Source organism: Drosophila takahashii, chromosome 3R, assembly GCF_030179915.1.
Source record: "Drosophila takahashii strain IR98-3 E-12201 chromosome 3R, DtakHiC1v2, whole genome shotgun sequence".
NCBI lineage: Eukaryota > Metazoa > Arthropoda > Insecta > Diptera > Drosophilidae > Drosophila > Drosophila takahashii.
The window spans coordinates 22,361,194-22,367,203 of NC_091681.1; positions in this window are offsets into that span (position 1 = coordinate 22,361,194).

Sequence of the window (6,010 nt, forward strand, 5' to 3'; positions counted from 1 at the left end):
GACAGACCAGGAGGAAGCCCCAGAAAACGAAACCAATCAAGTCAACACCCAATTTTACAAGGAGGACCCAAAATTTCTCTTGCCAGACTTTCAAGTGTCCGCCACGATTCCTTACACAGTAAAGCTTCCTTAGCACTAACTACAATTTTGCAAAAAAAAATATCTATCTGCTTGATAAAAATATATCATGAAATATTTTATTTGACATGGAACAAGATTCAACATTTATAAAATAGAAAATCCTTCTTTACATAAAATGAGATTTTTAAAGCATTTTTATTAAATCTTAAACGTGAGTAAAATCGATTTTTTAGGTTTATAGAAAAGATTATGACTGATTTTTTAATGTAAATATTTACTTTTAGTAAAATCCACTTTTATAACGCCTTAAATGATAACAGTTACTTTTATACATAATTTATGTAATCTTTTTATAAGCTAAAAATTGATTTAAATCTCCAGACATTAATAAAATATATAAAAATTAATTCACCATAAAGAAGTCTAACTGTAATTGCAATATTTAAACAAAAAATATTTCGCGCAATAAATTTGACAGTAAAGTACTCGCACCGGGAGTTTTCGAGACCCGAGAAGAGTGAAAAGTTTTTAAATTAAACACAAATTTATGATCAAACAACGGCAACGGCGAAATAATAAAATGAAAAGGAGCAGTGAGAAGAAAAACCTGCAGGCTGTGGGGCAAAGCCAAACGGCAGCCTCTCGATCGCCGGACCACGTTTAACCCCCTGAAGCCCCCTTCGAGGCCCCCCTGTCTTTTAGAGCCAAGTTAGCACCTGTAAACCGGTTGGCGGTCGGCAGGTAACCGAGAGCTGAGAGCTCCATCTCCGAAAAACAGATGTCCTGCTGCTCCAAATTGAAAGCGCAACATACATCATCCATCCTTTTTGCGTGGACCCCTTTTCCCTTAACCCCCTGGCAGGCCCAGGCCCCTTAACCCGTCGAAGGGCGCCGTGCAGTTTGAATAATAAGACAGCAACAACAAAGAAATTGGGGTCATGTACTTGGCCAAGTCCGCCAGACAGGCAACATCTTTCACTTTGCAGCATCTTCTGCCGATCCTCTCGTATTTTATGCATATTATTCAGTTTTTTTTTTCGGTTTCGACCAGCAGATATAACATTTTTTCTTGGCCCTGTGCGGAGGTTGAAAAACTTGAAAATTAGTCGCGTGGCTTGTGACACTCACTGGGCTCCGAAGAGGGGCTTTTTAAGATCTGGAGGCGGGACATGCTCTTCGTATCGTGAATGGAGCGTGTGTCGCTCATGATCTGTTTATAGTTCAGATGGATGATGTAACGATCAATTGCAACCTGTTGCCGATATTTCTCCGGTGGCATGTGTCGCTTAATTGCTGAACTTGTTATCGGAAAGGCTTATAAAAAATAAACAAGACAATAATGTGTGGGTCTGTTGATGATATGAAAGCATTAATGAAAGTAAACAAAATTTGTGTAATGAAACAGCATTTTGAAGCCTGCAATTTTTATATATTTATGTTAATAGTATGTTTTACATCTCGTTAAAATATTTTTAATAAAAATGTTTTATTTTTATGCACTTAAAAATAAGAAACTTTTTGTTTTTTATTTTTTATTTTGTATCCGAAATATCTAGACTTTTCCTTGCTGGCAGGTGCTGCCCAAAAAAAATTCCCATCCGATTTTTCCCACACAGGATGCAAATGTAACAGAACCGAATAGGAAACCTTGAAACGAAAATTCGATTTCATGCAAAACACAAACGGGAAATCGGAAAACAGAAAACTGGAAGCCCCAAAACGAGTATCGAGGCCTCTCATGAGGATAAAAACGAAGGACGAACATGTGCGCTTCCCACAGACTCTCTGCAGCAGGTACATCGTTTCACAAATCGCCTAGAGAATCCTGCGGGATATCTATCCAGAGAAGGACTCAAAACCTCTTCCCAGGCAGCTCAAAAAACAGCTGCTTTTCGATCTTCAGTTCTTTTACGAGTTTTTAAGATTTTTATGTCTTATGTTTTTACTGTTTCAGGTTGATGGTGGAGGTGTCGCCACTCGAAGATGCGAACTTCACTTCCGTGTGAATTTTCCTGCGCCGGGATTCCGGGATTTCTGGATTTCGCACAACAACAGCTGGCTAGTTAATCCTTTGCCAGTTGTTAGATGCAGAAATCTTCGACTTTCGCTTAATTGGAAGCAGCAGCAACAGCAGTCGATGGCGAAACCGCAGCAGTTGCTGTCTCTTTGTTATTGAATTCGAAACTTATCGGAAATCTTTCTTGGGCCTGAGAACGGAAACGCGACTGGGATCCTTCGGAGCACCCTGTTTGCTAAAAAAGATGAGAAGAAAGAGGGTCAGATCAAATCAAGGATCGCTGAATGCGAGGGTGGATCAGGTGCATTGCATAATCTTTGCCTTTGTATTCCTGCATATCTCATCTGTGGGAATATCTTTCGGTTTCTGGCGGGGGGATCCTCGTGGAACGGAAGTTGATTAGCGTGGGAAGTCCTGGGAGCAAACAGAGTTCTCGAAGGGGTTGCTGATTCCATCCAATTCCGGTGGAGTTCACAAGTTAGGAACCAGTTGATTAATATTTAGGAACTAATAAAATTCATGTTTTCATCCTTTTTTTTAAAAATAATTTTAAAATATTAAATATCCTGTGACCCTGATCTAAGTAGGAAACTTTTGCAGCTTTAATTCGCGGAATCGACAAGATTTCGCTCCACACACACTCATAAAAATAATTTTCTACATTTTAGAAAATCGCCCTAAAAAAATTTTCGTCCTTGAACTGAGAAAAATTTTCTATTTTCACGACAAATTTGCCATAAATTCAAGGCAGGTGACCATAAAAAAATATTTTTAGGGTTAATTTTTCTATTTTTCTAATAATTAGGGCGATTTTTTCCATTTGCTTCGTTTTGACCTTTTCTAAATCCAACGGCGAATTGCCCTAATTTTTTTTCTAAAATTTTTCTAAATACAAGGGCGATTTGCCTTAAAAATCACTCTAAAAGTGTGAAATTCGGTAGCCCAGCGGTCTAATCACTTGCGCTTTCAACTTTGGTATATGAGGACTAAGGTCGTGGGGTTGTGGGTTCGAACCCTGTGTGATTCAACTTGATTTTTATGTTTTTTTTTTTTTTTGTGAACATTATAATACTAAGTACATTTTTTCGTCCGAATTTTAAATTAAAGTAGTCTTTAAACCTTAAAAACGTATGGGAGTTCTGAGTTAAAAGCATACTTTGTGTTTGCGGGCAAGAAAACGGGACTAATTGTCACAGTCGTCAGAAAAAAATATACGGTTTAGTTGCGTTTAGTCAAATTATAACGTACACCTCAAGAAAATAAGATGTGTGCAGAGTTTGTTCGTCGTCTTTCGCGATGGGTCTGTGGTGCAGCGGTAGGACGTAAGACTCTAAACCGAGAGGTCGTGGGTTCGATTCTCGCAATGACCAAAAAAAGTAAGTTGTTTTTTCTCCTCATATTTATTTCCCTAATTCGTTTACAAACATGATTTTTCAGTTCTAACGGCTGTGCTGTATAGATCGGGCCCCCCTCTTAATGCAGCTCCCATATAAGCTACACACCAATACAATAATATGAAACGGTCTCCTCCGCCGGTGTTGTTAATTTAAAGCAGTCCCAGTTCCCAGAATATACACGAATTAAATACATGCTTCCCAAATTCAGTTAAGCATGCTCAAACACGTTTTTTTTTAATTTGTCTAATTTTTTAGGGCATTTGCCTTTAAAAACAGAACACTCGCCCTTAATTTTAGAAAATTACACCTTAAAATTAGGACAAATCACCCTAAAAACAGGAAAATATTTCTCAATTCAAGAAAAATCACCCTAAATTAAACCCAATTTCCATAGGGATTTTTTAGAAAATTTTTCTAAATACACGGGCGAATCGCCAGCGGATACGATTTATGGGCGATTTTCTAAATCCACGGGCGAAAAGTCAGTTTTTTAGGGCGATTTAGGGTAAAAATTTCTATGAGTGCACACGCGCTTTGTCCATTCAAATGGCGATTCCTGGAATTCCATCCGCATGTCCTTGCCCATCAGCTGGACCACTGGCGGTAAACATCCTGTCGTGGAACCCATTCCAACCCGTTTCATTCATGCCCGAGCTCAAGATCGCCATCAGCATTCAAGGCGAATGCGTAAAAGTTTCGCGTAAACAGAAACCGGAAACAAGAGGAGTGGATGCCAAAAAGGAACTTTCGGCAAATTCGTGGGAATTTCGTGGGCCACTTCCTTCCGAGTGCGGGAGTCCTAACAGAGTCCTTTGCTTTCTATGAGCGCGAATCAAATTACGCGTGCTGGCAAATCGAATGGATCTCTGCACTTAAAGAAATTAAATACTTTATGTTAGACAAAAAAGTATGAAAATAAGAAAATTTTAAATATAATTCAAAAAACATTTTCTTTATCTCATTATATTTATTGTTTTTTTTTTTTTAATTTAGGGACACATTCCTTATATTATTTTGCCAATAAACCCTTGGAAAATAATATTCAGAATATAAAAAATATAAAATATATTACATTTTAATATAATAAGCAGGGAACGTAACTGTTATAAGTTTTATTTTAAAAATCACACTTTAACAGTTATTTTCTGATTTGTAAAGTAAAACTCAAAGAATAACTGTTATTTTTTGAGTTTTATAATAAAAGTTGACAAATAACAGTTATTCGTCGTGATCAAAATAAAACTCAAACTTGATTTATGGCGATTTTGTGGGTAAACAAAATTTTACAAATATATAGGTATAAAATATGCGCGGTTGCCTTTTTTAACAAATTTTTAGTAAGTTATAAAAAGCACGGGTATTATGTTTTTTTTAATTATTTCATTTTTTCAAAAATGTCAAGGGAATAACTGTTATTCATAAAAATCAAAAAATAACAGTTATTTTTTGAGTTTTATTATAAAAATCAAAAAATAAAAATCATTACGGATTTGTAAACTACAATGGCTAATAAAAATTGTGGTGTATTTAAAAAATTTTTAGGACCCTTCTAAGTGCGCGATTTTTCTGTATGAAAAATTTACAATAACAGTTATTTTCGTTCCCTGATAATAAGGGCCGTTTTCTCGTCCGCCTACTTTAAATTTAACAAACGGCCGAGAAAACGGCCCTAAATATATTAAATTATATTTTGATTGATTAAATTAAAATTTTGTTCTATAAATTGCATCTAAAATCGTTAAAGGGATATAGATCAATACTTTTTTAAAATTCTTTTTCGGTGCAGTTGAGTGAAGGCTCCATCCATCATCCACATGCTGCTGCCTTTGCCTTGGCTGCTGTTTGTTGTTTTGCACCTTGAGCCTTGACTACTTCCGGTTTGCTGCGCGAAGGACGACAACTACACAGCAGGTAGTTGTTGTTCTGCTGGTTGTTACTGCATCCTCATTGCCGGACATTTCCTGCGGGCCACTGGCCATGCAAATAAGGATGTCGCCATCGCGGCCAGTAAGCAGGACATGCGTTCGCACAGCCAAGCAATCGCTGGGATATTCTGGGCACCACTTATGTATATGTATATATGGCGGGGCCAGCATCAAGTGGCCGCCACAAGTCCTGCCAGCAGGCCGGATGTTGTTGCCATCGATCGATTTGGGAATAGCGAACTTTAAGTGGCCTAAGGATGCTATTTGCTGAGTCGGGAATGCAGGGCATCTCAGCATGTGTGTGGGCAAATATTGCACTATTTACTTCTAGAAACGCTATGTAAAATATAGAAAGGCTGATTTATTTTAAGAAAATTTTGCGTTATTTTGTATACACTTTTTTTAGTATCTATTACTTTTTACATAACGTTAACCATATAACCATACCTCCCCTTGCAAAAATGTGTTTTATTTGGTTAGCAATTAAAAACTTTCGCCTTTGTTATTTTTCAGTTAATTGCCAAAGACAGCGAGCGTTTTCATTGCCATGGCCAGGACTCAAAGGACTAAAGTAAACAACATTAGCCAAA